This window comes from Electrophorus electricus, chromosome 22, assembly GCF_041902795.1.
Source record: "Electrophorus electricus isolate QZ-2024a chromosome 22, ASM4190279v1, whole genome shotgun sequence".
Classification (NCBI taxonomy): domain Eukaryota; kingdom Metazoa; phylum Chordata; class Actinopteri; order Gymnotiformes; family Gymnotidae; genus Electrophorus; species Electrophorus electricus.
Genome location: NC_137518.1, coordinates 4,854,900 through 4,872,760, shown reverse-complemented (window position 1 = coordinate 4,872,760; position 17,861 = coordinate 4,854,900).

Here is a 17,861-nt window from a genome sequence, read left to right as displayed (position 1 = left end):
TCCACTGCTGACAGCTTATTGATGAGCCTCAATGGAAATGCCTTCTGTTAAGACCACAGCTTAAGTACTGAGTTGATATTGTTTTTTCCTTATTAAATTCAACTTTGTCCCACATGATTTCTCATTGCAATACAGGATAAGAGGACTTTGGTGAATGTAACCTAAACATAGCAATTTTATATATATCTGATTTTTGTGTCAGTGAATGAATTAGATGTGTGTGTCTCTGTGTGTGTGTGTGTGTGTGTGTGTGTGTGTGTGCTGGAGGGGAGGTCATACCTCTAACCCAGGGATGTCAGATCTCAACGAAACCAAGACACCTTGTGTGCGTGTTCCAAGATTCAGACTATTACAGAGATCTTTCTTAATTTTACTTGGGTGCAGTGATGTGGCCCTCTGTCACATAGGTGTGACCATCATATCATGTTCTGAGCCCCAAAGTATTATCTCTCCTCCACCAAACCTTCATTGAATGCATTCTGCATTCTGGTTGGTAGCGTTTTCCTAGCATCTGCCAAACCAAGATTTGTCCATCACACTGCCAGATAGTGACGTGTGTTTCATCATTCCAGAGAACCCATTTCCACTGCGCCAGAGTCCAGTGGCAGTGTGCTTCACACCACTCCAGGTGATGTTTGGCATTGCGCACAGTGATCTTACGCTTGCGTGCAGCTGCTCAGCCGCGGACATCAATCCCATAAAGTTCCTGACGTACAGGTCATGCACTCTGCTGTTTCCAGAGGCAGTTTGGAACTCTCTACTGAGTGATGCAACAAAGGATAGGCTATTTTTATGCGCTATGTGCTTCGACGCCCATCGGCCCTGCTCTGTGGGTTTGTGTGGTCCACTGCTGCCATTGCTCCTAGACACTTTCACAATAATAGCACTTACAGTTAACCAGAACAGATCCAGCAGGGCAGGAAATTCATAAACTGACATGTGGCAAATGTAGCATCCTATGAGTGTTATGTTTACTACCACTGAGGCCTTCAGTACAGCTCACTCTTAATGTCTAAGTAGACTGCTTGGTTAAGGGCTTGTTTTTTCTACAACTAATTGCAATGGGTGTGGCTGAAAGTACTCAGTAATGAACTCAATAATGGGCAATAGGTGTCCACCTGCTTTTGGCCATGCAGTGTATTTAGACTAAGTGTATGATCCACAGTTAAATGAAGCTGTGTATTCTATGAATGTATAATGCTGAAAAAAAAAACCCATTGCTTTCATCTCTATTCACTTTTATATGTATAGTGATTTTGGCAGTAGTCATTGTCACGAAACAGAAAATCCCAAATAAGCAAGGCAACAATGACAGTGGCAAGCAAAAACTCCCCTGAGGTGGTATAAGGAAAAAAAGCTTGAAAGGAAGCAGCACTCTGATGAGGCACATCCTCTTCTGGGCAGTGCCAGATAGCAAAGTTAGAGCCACAGATCTATATCGGTGATATATGGAAGCTGAATGAGATGTCAAATTTAGAAGGATCTCAATTAACTGGAAGTCATCTCAGAGCCCTGTGCTTGATGTAAGGTGATATCTTGAGGGTTCTTGTGAGAAGCTGCTGGAACTCATTTATCCCAGCTGTATTTTCGTCTTTCAATGTGTGTTTCAGCAATCGAGTGCGAGCTTTTATCAAACTCTTCAGAAACGACTCTGGTCCATGCTGAAAGCCTTAAAGCATGTTTGATGCTGTTCCCTGTACATTGGCATGGGAATGACTAGCAGAGATTCTATGTTTGACAGTGTTTTTCCAGCACCTCACAAACTTTTCAAAATAAACCCTCTCAGTGCTTCCTGTTTATCTGTGGCCAAAGCTAACATAATGACATGACTGGATGGGGGCAAGGGGAGAGAAAAGATAATATGGAAATAATATAGCCATGCTAGCAAGCAAGAGATGGTTTTGCTGTTATTAGAATGCTTTTAAGGGGCCAGTGTGGTGGAGATTTGAAGACCTGGCAAAATGGTTTAGCAGTGTTCCCTCTTCAAGTTGGAAATAATTTGCTCTTGTTTAATCCTGAATTCTGCTCCTTGCCATGGTTCACTAATCTTTGGCACCAGAAACCCGAGCTCACTTTTGGACTATTGTGCGACTTGGAATAAAGAAACCTCTCTCTGTCTCTCTCTCTCTCTCTCTCTCTGTCTCTCTGTTCCTCCCTAAGTGCACATTTCCTGCCTTTGTGAGGATCCTCTGCAGAGCAGGTAATAAACCACAATAAGGGCATAACAGTAAAATGACCCTCGACATCTCATTTGCATGCCATTAGTACATTTTAAAGGCCCTGGCCCTTTATTGGTAGATGCACGTCTTGATTTGCATGCCTAAATCAAGGGGACATCAGCAAGGCTTGTAATCTTCACCGTTCGGGTGTATGTCAAGTGAAAAATGGGGAAGAATGGAAAATGTTGAAGAATGAATAGATAGAAGTGGTTGAACAAGCAAGAGAAGCTTGTTGGAGATAGGCATAAGAATAAACTAATCTGCATTAGCCAATGCCAATGCCTCACATTTATTAGTATGCTAATCATTTTGTATGCATTTGAATGCTCTGATTGTAAATGGTTAAATGCATTCAGCAAATGCTGCATGCCATGAACAATACATTAGTTTACGACTACAACATCTGCAATTCTGTGTCCTGACAAGTTTCTTGAGGTTGTTCACTCTTCTGACAGCTCTGATGCTCAAAGCATAATGTCACAGAGGCAGAGCTTTCACATTAGCCTCACCAGGTCAAGCTTCACTGTAAAAATGCAGCTGCTCCCTTTGCTCAAGTACTTCATGAAATGGACTTATTTGCAGATCCTTTCACAGGATAATAAGAACGCCACAAATAAATAGAGGCAGTTTTCCATCAACCGTCTGAGCAGGTTTAAATGATCACCTTTCCTAGAAGCATTCAGCTCACTGTAATTTACACTGTGGAATACGCAAGATTGCATGGTAGTAGATCCATATGGTGTAGGATGTGTGTGCATAGAAACAATGTCACATGTTATTGAGATATAAACCAGTAAGTGTTGGACCAGAGGTGGTAAATATAAAGCTGTTTATTTTTACAGTCATTTTCATCAGCAGCACTGTGATTGTATACCAAACAGGCTCGGGGGTCATAAGCAGCAAAGCTGTGCCAGAAGGTGATAGATGGAGGGGAAAAAAATAAACAGAAAAATAACTCAGGACCCTCACACGTCCCAGCGGCCTGCTAATCTCAAGCCTTTGCCTTGTACAGTACATCCCTGTGTCAATAAGCCATGTGGCTGGGCCGGACCAGGGGCATCCGTTAGAATTCGAGGCACGCCACCCTTCTTATTTATTTATTTTTTTACGAAATGTGGAGAAATAGCTTTCCTCTGACAGCTCTCCAAGAGACCCATCGATTTAACATTGATTCCCACTGCTAGGAGAGAGTGCTCAAAGAGAGAGAGAGAGAGAGAGAGAGAGAGAGAGAGAGAAAGAATGAGAAAGAGAGAGAGAGAGAGAGAGAGAGAGAGAGAGGATCGTCTCCTTTGAAAGTCAAGAATGAAACTGTTCCTATTAGATTGGCTCTCTTGCTCCCAGCTCATTACACTCCCTGTTCTTTCATTTTGCTGCTCCCCTCTGTGATCTCCCATCACGGACTGCTCCTTATTGCATATTACATCACAGAGGCATCTAGGCCTGACATTGGAGTTTACAATCTTCATCAACACTGAGCAATGCTACAAGAGAAAAAAAAAGCTAATGGATCTGGACTGAGTTTATAGAGAATGCAAAATGTAACCTTAGGTAACTGAATTTCAACATTTAGGGAATGTTTGCTGTTGACGTATACCTCATAAGCACTGTAGGTCTTTGTAACAATATTTTAATCATTGAGCACCATTGCCCTAGGCCTTATGTTCTTAGTGCTTGCAGCACTGGCACATTTACAAAGATTTATATGCAGGTAGTAATGTTTAAAAAGAGCTTGAGAGAAACGTACCTGTAAAAAATGTAAAAACACACTGATGTAGGAGAAACAAATGACGGGCCTTACAGGCCTTACAGGAGACAACACAGTGAGCTCAGATCCTTAGATTTTCGATGCATTTGAATGCATCTCTGTGCATTTGAATTCCTTCTGAGTGTTCACTGGCACTTCTGGCCTACCAGTGATTCTTTAAATCATGCATTTCGCAAAGTCCAGACGGCATGTCATCCATTTCAACATAGACTGGAATGTTTATGTCAGTCACTTAAGTCCACACTGTAGCTCAGTGCTCCGTAAAGGCACTTCAGAATGAAACGGCGTCAAAAATGTGCCATGTGACCCTTTCAGTAACCGGCCTGGAAACCCGAGTGAGGGTGAGGCCAATCCAGTCCCTATTGCAGTGCACATTAGTCACTGTGGAAGAGCATGGCCTTTGCCATGGTGACCCCTCATAGCCTGTACCAGAGTACCTAACCTCAAGCTTAACTACACTTGATTACCTGCTGTCACCCTCCACAGACCACAGGTTGTTTCAGCTGAGAGGAGAGGTGGTGATGGTGGTGGAGAGTGGGGGTGATAACACAATTAGTCTCACCAGGGAAAAATGCCTTGAATCAGAAACTGTTACAATTTAGTTACATCATCCTGTTAAAGGCTTTTTGACAATTTTCTCAAATTGTTTTTGAGGAGGAAGGCATAGAGGCTTTTTTGCAGGGAGACGCACTTTGGTAATGACATATAAATGAAAAACAAGTTGGTGAGCGTTGTTGGATCTTTTGCCCCACCTTCTATGGATCTGACACGGCTTGCTTCTCTGCAGGCTTGAAAAATCCAAAGGGCTTCGGAGTTTATTTTTGGTTGTAAACCAATCTAACAACCATGAGAGGCAGCAAATATAAAAAGCTCTGATTATAACTGGTCAATTTGGAGATGCTGTTGGTTGAAAGCCAGATTAGTCAACGGCATTATCTCCCCACTCAGAAGAAAATGTACTCACCACCCACTTTATTAGAACCATTTTTTTGTTCGAAGTGCATTGTAGGTGGTCAGTTAGAGACTGCTACTTTTTATGTGCCCAGTCTGTTCTAGGCATCCTCCAACTCTTCTTCACTTGTCGTGTTCCCAACACATGACTGCTCTAGGATCGTTGTTTGGTAACAGAGAAACGCTCACTCCTGCTAAGATGTGACACTGACTTGGGTAAAATCTCCAGCACCACTGCTGTCTCTGATGCCCTCACACCAGCCCATATGCCAGCACATAGTAGAAGGTGACAACCCAGTTTTGCATGGCAACAGACAGACCACAGCTGGTGACTGTAAACCTGTAAAAATGCCCTATAAGTGTCCTTACTAGAGTGGCCAGTGAGAGATGCAGCAGGGCAGCTGTTTCTAATGGAGGGGGTCAGCTTTGAGAAGATCGACATAAAGGTAGTTTGAGGGCAACAGCCACACCCCTGTCTCAACCCTGCATCTTCCAGGCAGTAGATGTGTGCTCTGACCACCAGACCAGGGCCAACTCTCTGGCACTGCAGTCAAGAACACACATTTCTCCGTTCCAGGCAGTAAGTGAGAAATGCAGCACTGACATGCATCTCGGACAAGGCTCAGCTTTTCCTAAATGCAGAACGAACCCTATCTCAGCTCATGCCTTGGCGATGATTAGTTACGATGAGCGATACTGACTTCAGTGATAACAGGATTTGTTTGATGTGTTCCTGGCCTTCAATCCCTTCTCATTGTGGATGATATTTTCCCCTCATCCTGATCCAAATTTTTTGTATGACTCGTGAAAATTAATTGTAATTTTTTTAGGCTTCATTGTTCAGGACTTTGATGTGCAATTCGACATGGCAGAGCATTATGAACAACAGCACTGAATAACTGCTATCACACGGTTGTTCTTCTCATGGCTGGGGGCACCACTGCCTCCTGTTTCAAATGAGGCTTCATACACGGTGTTGATTCAAGAGTTCAGAGTGTGTGTGTGTGTATGTGTGTGTGTGTGTGTGTGTGTGTGTGTGTGTGTGTGTGTGTGTGTGTGTGTGTGTGATGTCTACTTGTGCATGTGAGGTGTCTAAATTTGTGTGCGTGTGTGTGTATGTGTTAGTGTGAACAAGAAAGTGCATGACTTTGTGTTCATGTGTATGCACAAATTGTCTGTGTCTGTGCATTGTGCCCTTCTGGCAGAGTTTGTTGTCAGTCTGTCCTTGTCTTTCTGAAGGACAGAAGAAGACTCTGAGTGTGTGTGTGTGTGTGTGTGTGTGTGTGTGGACTGTTGAGTATGTTTTTTCCTCATATCCTCTTCTCTCTATGGCACTCCAGTTGGGCTTGTGGAGCAAGCCTGATGCTGTCAGTCACCCAGAGCCTGCTGTGCCTTTGGGTTTCCCTCCTCTCCTTCTTTCCTTCTCGCTCTCTCTTTATGCACCCCCCCCCCCCCGGCTCTTTCTCTCCCTCTCTGTCTCTGGTATTTGCTCCTAGGGACAGCTGTTGCGGCCAGTCAGTTGCTGAGACCAGGCACGGCCCTCTGTGAAAGGCCCCTTCTCTTTGGCCTCTGCTGTGTGGTAATGCTACACTCTCAGGCCAATGTGGAACACTGGGAACTTACTGACTAGAAGAGAAACACTTGGAACTCCACCTCTTTTGCACCCACAGTCTCTAAATGCCTCTGTAACCAAAGCATTTAAGCAGTCATTGGAGTTTGCCAAGGCTCAGAACCACCAAAGAGAACACTTTCATACACTTTTTTATTGTTGCTGTTGCTGTATTTAAGCTGCATTTAGTTGACATATATAAGCACCTGTAGCACTTCCTTTTCCAAATAATTTTAAAAGAGTATGTCATTACATACTGTTGGTCTTGTCACATGCTAGGCCAATGGCTCTTTGAGGGCTATTTAAAGTCTAGGCCAGAAATAACATTAATTACTGAGCGTCGAGGCTTGTAGTGCATGAACTCTAGCCTTTGCGCACAAGTTAATATTTCATGCTCATACATAATGCTTTTGTTTTATACCGAAGGTCACAGAGTACCAATGTTAAATAGTTGAAGGGTAAGACTTTATTTAACTGATTTATGTCAGCAAATGTAGATAATAATAAAATAATAATTTATTTGTGTAGTACCTTTTTCTAACTCAGGGTCACAGACCAACAGCAAGAGACTATCAACAAAAGACCATGAATAAAGAACAGTGGAGAAATGTGCCAAATATATGGATTAGTCAGATCTAATAAGGCATTAAGATTTAAGTTTCCTTTGCCAATATTTACTGTAGGTTTATGTTGTGGATAACTTTGCGTTTGTATTTTTGTATTTGTTACGGTGAGAATGTAAAGCCTCCATTTATAAATCCGTTTTTATCGTATGCTGAAAGCTTACTGCAGACTTGGGGAGACAGCTGTAATGTGCTTCACAAAACACACACATCGCCGTTATGATTCCTTGGACAAGAAGGCCTACAATGACTTATTTTAATGGAAGTGTGTGACTTTCAGCGTTTTTTTTTTGTTTTTTTTTTAAATGGCGAGTGTTTAGCTGGACGTCAGTTTGAGTGACACGCCCAGTTTATGCTTTACTTTTTGCTATAAAGTTGGGTTTAAATCTCTTTAAGTTCAAACCAAGTGGAAATATCTTATCACCGCAGGGAAACGGGAAAAAATAGCATAGCAAATTCCTAAAGTTGACATTGTCAGTCGCCTTCGTGACAAAAAAAATCTCGCCATTCGTTAGCTCGATCGTGTCGCGATGACCTCTCGTTGCTCCACGCTGACTTTTAAAGCGCTTGATTATTTTTTAATATCGGTAGTTTTAGTATCAACCCAGCTGTTCACGTTTTATGGGATTGCTGGGGCCTTTAAAACCTCTTCACAGCTTAGGGAGCGTCATAGATCCTGGCGAAGCATATGAAAGCAGTGAGCCTCAGTGACTAACACTGTTATGCCAGGAGTTTCAACAGCGAATTCATCCCGTGTGGGCATAACTCTTTGTCCGCAAGTGCGCCCGGGAGTGTGAGAATTATTTGCGGTCTTACTAATAACGTGAGTTCTAAGGACACAAAGTCTTTTCACATTAAAGCAAACCATCGTCCCGTCGTCTCTTTCTCCTTTTCCTTCCCCACTGTCTTCCCTCTAATGTCGCTTAATAAAAGTCACTTAAATCAAATAAGTCTGTGCTTATACGGCTTCGGTGGCACCTGGCGAGGAAATGGGACACTTCTCCTTTTAATTCCACCCGAAAGCTTTTCATTGCGGTTAATTCGCCTCGTTATTAGCAGCATCAACATTTCGCTCATGGTAGCACCGAGTCGGTTGCGGCATTAGATAGGAAGCAAAACGGCAGCCATCTGTTGGAACGTACGAGTCTTATCCATCCTAGACAGCCACAACACGTCGACCACGTAACTTGTGAGCCGTTGTATTGCATTGTATTGCATTGCATTTTCCTTGGACATATGCATTCGCTCTGATTTAACCGCGAACAGAGAAAGTCATTAGTTGCTAAATGAAAGAAAACGCGCTCACATCCTGTGCAATAACCTGCCCACTATGGCAATGCATTCTGTTACTTCATAAAAAAATTCCCTTTTCACGCCATCGTCTGCGTTGTAAATTGGGTAGGTTTATCCGATTTCTGCACTGCCGCTTGCTGTGGTATTAGTATTAACTGGCAGACCCTTCCACCACCTTTCATGTTTTTATATCTGCCCTCCGAGGAATCGATAGTATTTTCCAAGTGTTCGAAGTCAGAGTTTTTTAAATCAAATGTATACACTTGTGATGTAAACAATATTCTGCTATTAAATAAGCATTGATGTGTTCACTTTTCGTTATTTTTCCTTTTTATTATATCTGATAATCTGCTGGGAATCCCAAGAGTGATGTTTTTACCTTTAATAGCGCTCAGAGTATAAAACAACCTGTTATAGGAGGGGGCTCTGCGCTGTCAGCATCCTGGCAAATTTCAAACTCAGCTGCCGCCCTTGAGCGCTTGGACATGGGAGACTTATCAACATCCTTAAACAGTTTCAAATTAGTATCCCCTTCAGGTGCCAGATCCTTATGTTCATGGGCATCGTTTGTGAAGCTGAGCGACAAGCAAACGAAAATTCGCTGCGCTAATACGGCCGATGTCAGGGAAGGTGTATAATTTTGGTTTGGGGCCGAGTGGTACGCGTGGTTTGGATTAATAAACACTGGGCTATTACTAGTTGGACACCTGAGGAGGTGGTGGACGTGTCTTATACTAGAGGCTCGTGGCGAATCGGGGATGAGCCCGTGCGGCTTCTCCTATCCGCTCCTGGTGAAAATGATTCTTCCACACTCCAGTCGCCGATGCTAGCGATATACACTTGTGGAGAGGAATTAAAGTATACTTGAAATGAAGGGCTCCGGTGCGTCTGCGTTCCGCTTGCTTAGTGATTTATAGTATGTTTTGATGAAGGCCGCTCTCGCTACTCAGACTAGCTTGAAATATTATCGTGGCTGTGAATCGCCCGGGGAGAAACTAGTAGCGAATGGCGCGGACGTTCCTCCCTTCGCTTCCGCGAGGGCCGCGGAGGGCAGTGTCACTCCTTCGAGCTCCGGGAGCGCGCAGACACGTTACTCTGCTCTAGCTCACGCTGAGGCCAAATTCACAAGTCTCGCGCTTATTTAATCGCAGCATATGTGTGTGCATAATGCCTTTGAGTACTTGCTGAAGGGTGCATCAACCTCAGACTTGGCTATAAGTATTCACCGCCTCTCAACCCCTAGCCCCACTGCAAATGAAATGAGGTGAGGCACAGAGCGATAAGTCAATGGCAACAACAGAGTGGTAAGGCTTGTCATTGACGGAATCTGTCGGAAATGACTCGCGATTAAATTAAGTGACGGACCTTAAAGCGAGTCAGAGTGAGGGAACAGTTGAACACAACAAGCGCTGACGGCTTTTGTGGTATAAGCTTGCAGCGAAAGTGATCTATGCAGCATTACACAAGCCAAGGTAAGAGAACACTTGCATTACAGTTGTGGTTTGAGTGACACGAGCAATTACGGACAATTGGTATTTACCTAACCCACTGACCCGTATTTTTCATGTCTCCAGGAAATTAGCACAGAATTTAGATTCAGTCATGACCATCTTATATGCAGATTGTAGTACTAGACTGAGGAAGGTGAATTTAATAAAAATAGACATAAAAACGGGGGAGGATGGCCACATGACATGCATTGTCCAAAACAACACTCTAATAAACAAAACAAAGACATGATTAAACTGAATCAGCACAGCCACATAAATGCATTTTTTTAAATACACGTTAACACTTGAACTAAACAAAGTATGCGGAAAGGCACACAGCATTCTGGGAGTTCGGGCCAGTGTCCTCTCCACTCTCCCGAATGGCACACCCCTAGATCCGGTGGTGTGTGTGTGTGTGTGTGTGTGTGTGTGTGTGTGTGTGTGTGTGTGTGTGTGTGTGTGTGTGTGTGTAGATATGGTACTTGACAAGGTGTGGGGAATATTAGGTAGAAAGTGAACAGTCAGTTCTTGAAGTTGAGCTGATTTGTTGGAAGCAGGAAACAATTGCAAACATAAGGATCTGAGTGACTTTGACAAGGGCCAAACTATGATGGCTAGACAGCTGGATCAGAACATCTCCAAAATGGCAGATCTTGGGGGTGATCCTGGGAAGCAGTGGTTAGCACTTAAAAAAGTAGTTCAAGGAAGGACAATCAGCAAACTGGTGACAGTTATGGGTGCCCAAGGTTTTGGAATGCAACACATTTCAACATGCCGTGTATGGAGCTGCTCAATGGCATACTGGTCCGAGTGGCCATGTTGAACCCTATCCATCATAGAAATGCGTGTGCATCGCTTACCTGGGAAAGTGACAGCATCAGGATGCACTATGGGAAGAAAGGAGAACCAGTGGAGGCAGTGTGATGCTCTGGGCAGTGTTATACTGGGAAATCCTGGGTTGTGGCATTCATGTGGATGTTACTTTGACACGTACAACATACTCCCCTTTATGGCCATGGTATTCTCTAATGGCAGTGTCCTGCTTCAGCAGGGTAATGCACCCTGCTGCACTGAAAAAAAAAAAAATCAGGAATGGTTTGAGGAACATGCCAAAGACTTTAACGTGTTGACTTGGACTCCGAATTCTCCAGATCTCAATGCAGTCCAGCATCTGTGGGATGTGTTGGAAAAACAAGTCAGATCCATGAAGATCCCTCATTGCAACTTACAGGACTTAAAGAATCTGCTGTTACTGTTTTGGTGCCAGACACCACATGGACTTTTAGAGTCCATGAATCAATGTTTTGGTGGCATGAGAGGGACCTACACATCATTCTTGTTGTGGCTCATCATTGCATATATAATTGTTCAGACTGTCACATTTATTTTTTTATCATCTCTCTTACTGTAGAATGAAAATGATTGAATTGTTACTTTCATTATTAGTAATACCAATTAGTAATTCCAGATGAGCCATTAAGAAATGATAGCACATTTTGCCCAGTCACTTCAGTGGCTTTTTGACAGTTGGCTTTGTAGTTGTTTCTTGTTAGACATTTGCACTCAAAATCTGTGCAGAAGAAGCCTGACTTTTAATTGTAGTTTAGACCTTCAGAGGCCGTTGTTGTTAGGCATCAGCGTGAGGGCCAAACAATGCAAGTAGCACAGATCCTCGTGAGCTTGAAAGTCACAATAGGTGAATCTAAAACCCATGTCTACAAACAGCAACCACCCCACCACCCCGACTGGGTAAATGAGAAAAGCCTTCAGCACTGGAGGGCTGGAATCCCTTCCATTGTGAAGAAAAACCCTGGAACTATATCAAAAATGGCTCCAGAGGGTACGCTGAGATGTGTCAAAGACCGCCATATGCCGAAAAGTACACTTGTAGGCCCCCTGTGGGCTTCTCCACATGATGCAAACTGCTAGCAAGGCTTGTGTCCCCGTGGCGGGCTTCAAAAAGTGCCTGAAAGAGCCTCTTCAGTTCTGGAACAAAGCCTTACGGACAGAGCATACTCCAGTGGAGTGACGGAGACACCGTTCACATGCTTAAAACTGAACTGGAGGTTACAAGCCCCCGAAACAAACAGGATCTGAAGGAGGTGTCTGTGGAGGTCTGACAGACTGTCACCAGGAGGAAATTCTCAAAGTCTGATGACATCTGTCCATCAGGATATTCATAAATTTGAATGGTGTGCAACCAAGGATATAAGGCCAAATTTTGTGTACCCACAAACAGATTATTAATTAAATCCTTTCAAACCTAAAGTGCTACACTGCCAAGCCAAGGGAAAAACAAGTCCTAATGCAGTCCTAATACTTATGGAACCCAGTGTATGTATCCAGGACAGGAACGCAAAAGTAATCTCAGTCTATCTTCCTCCCTGTCTCAGCCTTCTGTGTAGCTCCATGCTGCCACATGTCATTCCGACGCACGTCATGCCGCTGTAGCGGCGGTGACAGAGCTGGTGATACGAATCTTGAAAGGCAGAGCGCAGGCCATCAATAAGGATGAAGCCTCACGTTAGTGCTGACACGCAACTGCTGCTGCATCTGGATATGCCGTGACTCTGCATGGGAGCATGGCGAGATCACTCCATCAAAGACACACACACACACACACATATACACACACACATACACACACAGATGGATGTCTCTGTTCCCCGGGGCAGGTAGCAGCATGCTGCACTGGATTGAGTTGTTTGTACGTGAAAGGGTAGTGGGTTTGTGGTGGAACTTGGTCAAGATGGTTGATGTGAAAACAGTGGTGATAATAAATTACATATGTCAGGTAAGGGGTGTGACCTTTCGACCTTGGGAGCACAAGACTGGTCCCTTCCCCTGTCATCCCCAACACCTCTGTTTCTCAACTGTGCGGTCTGGCCCCTTCCCGCAGGTACTTGAATTTGGGAGCTCATGAGGCACTGGAGAAAAAGGATGAAGACAGTCAGTGATAAGAACAGTTTACCCCAGCTAAATGTATCCTTTTATTTCTAAAGAAAACCTTGGCAGTCTTGTACAAGGACAATCTTTTACAATGATTCCTCTCCTCTGCATGCTCTTTAAATATTTTGTGATTTCTGTGCGCGCGCACGTATGTGTGTTTAAATTTCTACAGTATTGATCAGAACATGAACTGCCTCCTTTATAAAGTTTCTCCCCTGAGACTAGCTGACTACAGTATTTGGAATATTTTACTGGTTGCTGAAATTGCTGGCCACCTCTGCTGCCCCCAGCTATCAATACGCAATTATACTTTAGCCATTACCTTCTCTGCTACTCACTTAAGGCTTTGTGTTTCTGATTTATCCTTGCTATCGGTAAATGCGGCAGGCCTTTCAATGAGAAACCAATATCATTCACAAACCTGTGTAAACAAAATCCAATTTGTTTCACCAAAACTTTGGGATGGCCCACCTTCTGCCTGATTCCATTCTAAAAAGAAGCAGGCTTATTTAAAGCTCCCGACAGTGTGTATTTGAGAAGGTAACAGAATATGCGAGAGGAGTTTTAGTTAGTGTTAAACACATTCCATATCAAGCGTGAGTCACTGTACTTGTTGAGGCAAAACTACCCCCCCGCCCCGGGCTTTACTGCACATAAAAGCTTAACCACGCGGGGCATTGCACTCCCAGCCTGCTCTGTTCCGCCTTCGTCTCGCCTAGCTGGGAGTGTTCATCGCCTGCTTGACAAATGTTTGGCCATGTGCTTAGAAAAGGCATGGAGAGAGCGAGCCTGGGAGTGGTGGGAGTGGTGCTCCTTTGGCCCTGGGAAGCATTTTGAATTGTCACCATTCCTGCTGTTGGTGGGTTAGTGTGGATGAGAACACGTGTTTGCATTGCTGCTGGGGGGTGGGGGGTGAAGGTGGATGGTATGTGTGGGTGCATATATGTCTTTTTCCCCCATGAGGAGTTTTGTTAAAGCTGGATTATGGGCCACTATGGATTGTTTATAGAGGCAGTATGCTCCAAAAGTCAGCAACGAAGAAAAGCGGATGAGTGTTCTTGCAATAAAGCTGTTTCCATGTCAACACGCTTGTTATTTCTTTATCTATGTTTACAGTGGTGGGTGAAAGAAGCAAAAATTACATTTAGTTAATGATCACCAGCAATGCAAATGCACTATTTTGATATTCAGATGATGACTTTTTGCTTGTTTATTTACCTCTCCATACATCCCTAGGGCACGTTATGCTAATTTTCTTCGTTCTGTGTCTGGAAAATTGGAGGGAGAGAGGGAGAGAGAGAGAGAGATAGAGAGAGAGAGAGAGAGAGAGAGAGAGAGAGAAAGAGGGAGTGAGAGAGAAAGTTAGGATAGTTTTCAAAGGCGGAGGGTGGGGGTCTTGCTGTGCTCATTTTAAATGAGCTCCCTCAAACACATGTGCACGCATGCACACACAATGGAGCAAGATGGAATTGTCTTGCCGGATGTGAACTTGGTGTGGAAGGAGCTGGCAGGGCTGTCACATCAATTGGATACAGTGGAGTTCAGCACATGCAGATCCCATTGCTGCTCTGGTGGCAGGGCGCAGAGGCAAACGTGCCACCCAGGTCACATGAGACGCTAGGCAACAGTGTCACGTGAGCCATCTCACACTAGAACCCTCACACTGTTCCTAGCAAGCATCTGTGTGCACTTGGCTGTTTGTCTCCAGATCTTAAAGCAAGGTGAACAGTTTGAAGCGGACAACAAGTTTGCAGAAGGCTCACATGAAAGCACATGTGCAAGAGATAATAGCAGTCCCCTGGAAGAACAGCGAATTATGCTAAATCATGAGATTATTATCATGCGTGTGGGAGTGCTGGGCCATTCAGTGTGCCTAGAAAAATTTATGTTCACCTAATGCTTGATTAGCATAGAGTCTAAGTATGCCACTTAGGTACACAGCAGGTAACCTAAACAATGCGCTAGAACCGTGGGTCAAAGAAATGCACAATAGTGGGAATAAGGCCTTAGAACTAAGAATCTTCCTCATGTCAAGCAGGCAAAGAATCTAAACAGCAATCTTGTGACTGTGCTTGCAAATTAAGGAGGCGTGAGTGGGCTTGCATGAGTGGGGAGGGGGACATTCATGGGTCACGCATGTTTGGGCTGCAAAATTCCATTTTGGACCAGGCAGAGCAGATGCTGGATTAGTGCATGGTCAAAAGGAAACATCATAGAAAATCTTTCAGTATTGACTGTCATGTGCCTTGAGGTCAGGTTGGGGTGATATTTGTTTCTTTCTTTTTTTATTAAAATTGATGGGGTGGTGGGTACATTTCTCAGATCTGCAGGTGGGCTGTGGGTCAAGTAAAATGCTGACCTAGTCATTATGTCCATGTAAAAAGGCCTCAAGGTTCAAATAACTTTCCATGGATCACAGAGCATCATCCTCCTATCCTGCATATAGGAAAACACTGGATCACTGCTCCTGTAGACCACTCCCAGTCACCCAGGATTAACCAGAGAGTTCATCATAGAGCAGTGAATTGTGGCAGGATCCAATTATACACCAGTATGGACTTTATTGTTTGCAAGAAACTCTATGTATATATGAGAGAGAGAGAGAGAGAGAAAGAGAAAGAGTGTGTATAGTCCTTAAGTTTGAATCATGAGACATATTTAAGGTAGGCTAATAAAATGTGTTTTATGGACAAATAAAATATATTTTAGAGGTATAATTGTCCTGTAAAATTTCAATCTCCAAATCCAACCCATTTCTTTCTGATATAATGACTTTATTTCATTATGAATAGAATTGCAGTTTAGTGGTCATTGGGCCATGAACCTGAAGAATTTTGAGTGAATTACTTCTGTGATTAGCTTAATGAAAGCAACCCAGGTTCATTCGAATTAGGCTGCGCATTCTCTTCATGCTGATTTTGGAAGTATTTGATGTCCTTTGATCATCGTCTGTGAAAGATGCGAAGATCAAAAAGAAGCTTAACCTTCGAAAGGGCGCTGGCCCGCAAAAGGCACTACACCTACCGCCGTAGTTTGCAAGGCAGTTTATTTAACGAGACGCTTGCTGCCAGGAACCCACAGATGTTCAGATCACTTCCACTGTCATGCGCTTTCGCTTTTTTGCCGGAAAGACGTCGCGACACATTACTAACTACTGGTATTTTCAGCAAAAGTAAAATCATGCTATTAAGGATTTCACTGGGCTCCAGTGTGGAAAAATAAACAAATGGTTAAGCACCGCCAGAATTACCAGACACAGGGGCGAGCGTGCTTTACATTTACCTGATGCCTTTATCCAAAGTGACTTACAATTATGACTGAGTACAACTTGAGCGTTAAGGGCCTTGCTCAGGGGCCCAACAGCAGCATCTTGGTAGCAGTGGGGCTTGAACCAGCAACCGTCTGATTACAAGTCAAGTACCTTAACCAATGTTTTATTGTGTGTCTTTGTTATTAAAGAAATGCCACTGCGATTTCACAGAAGCCATGGCTGCTTTCCAAGCGCAGCATAAAAGTTCTATTGTGACGCCATAATAATTACCTGAGGCAAAACAATAAGACTTGAAAGTTGCGCACTTCCACATGAGCCTTGTTCTATGTTAAACTAAGCTTGCAAATGAATGCTGTCTGGCTTTGATTGAATTGTTTCTTCCTTTTCCATTATAGGGTTTTTAGGCCTTTATTTTAATTCCAGATTTGAGAGTAAGCCATTATCTTCTCCCACTGCTCCGAGCCTCACTAATGAACTAAAGTCTGTTTAGTACCACACTGTGCCGTCTGGTTCCGAAAAGATGGCGAATTGCTGGTAAACTTCGACTAATAATTGATTCACAAGTCCAAACCAAGTTCTAACTAATCTCAATTCACTTAGCTAATGAACGGTTGGATCGTCTAATCGCTCCACAACCCCTCGCACCAAATCGTGTTTCCTACCGATCGACATTCCTCGAGCCTCCGGTTTGGAAGTAACACAGCAACCTCCAAGTTGCCCCACGGTTTACGATGCGATAAGTTATTTCAAGAGACCCAGCGAGTCCAAGAGTGGCCGAGAAACCTAGAATTAATCTTCTTTAGTGGTGCTTAAAAAATAATTACTACAAACACGCAATGCTTTGAGGAGAGGATTATTTCCAATGTGCTAACGAATGAGGCACATTGTTTTTCGGCTAAGCAGAGAGGCACCACATATCCGTCTAATCGGAATAATAGAAAAAAATAAAACAGTTTCGTTGTTAAATTAGAGGAGACGGTACAATTTGCACTCCGTGGAATGCTTTAGCAGCCTTTTAGAATAACACAGTAATTTTCACTGACACTTAAGCTCTCACTTGGTCCAGAACTATAGCACTACAATTTTATCCCTATTTTATCACTTTTCTCTCTCTTACACACACACACACACACACACACACACACACACACACACACACACACACACACACACACACACACACACACACACACACACACACACACACCCCCCCCCCCCAGCACACCACATTGTTTAAGGGTGTCAAAGCTGCAGGTCTCCAGGGATGTGGAACCACTTTGGTGGAGTAACTTTGTCCTCTGGGAGGGATGCCAGGACACTAGGTTTTGAGCCTTTTCTCTTCTACTGGGCTGTGGCACCTGGTCCCTCATAGACACTCTGAGAAGAGTCACCTTACCTGCCACCCAGGTTGCTACGTTATCTGTTTCACTTTTGAACTACTTATGCCATTTGAACTACTGATGGTACTGGAAGTGTTCAGGAAGAAGAGGTCCTGATAATGTTGTAGCCATAGATCAGTAAGCATGTACTATGTGTCTTTGTGTTCAGATGTGTTTGTTTACACTTCCATGTACTAGGTTCTATAGGGATTAATGGCAATTCTTGGTACTTTTTCTAATGAACAAAACCATTTTTTTTCTGTGCATGTACATTTTGACAACTCAGGTCCAGTTTTCCTCAAAACTTTGCCC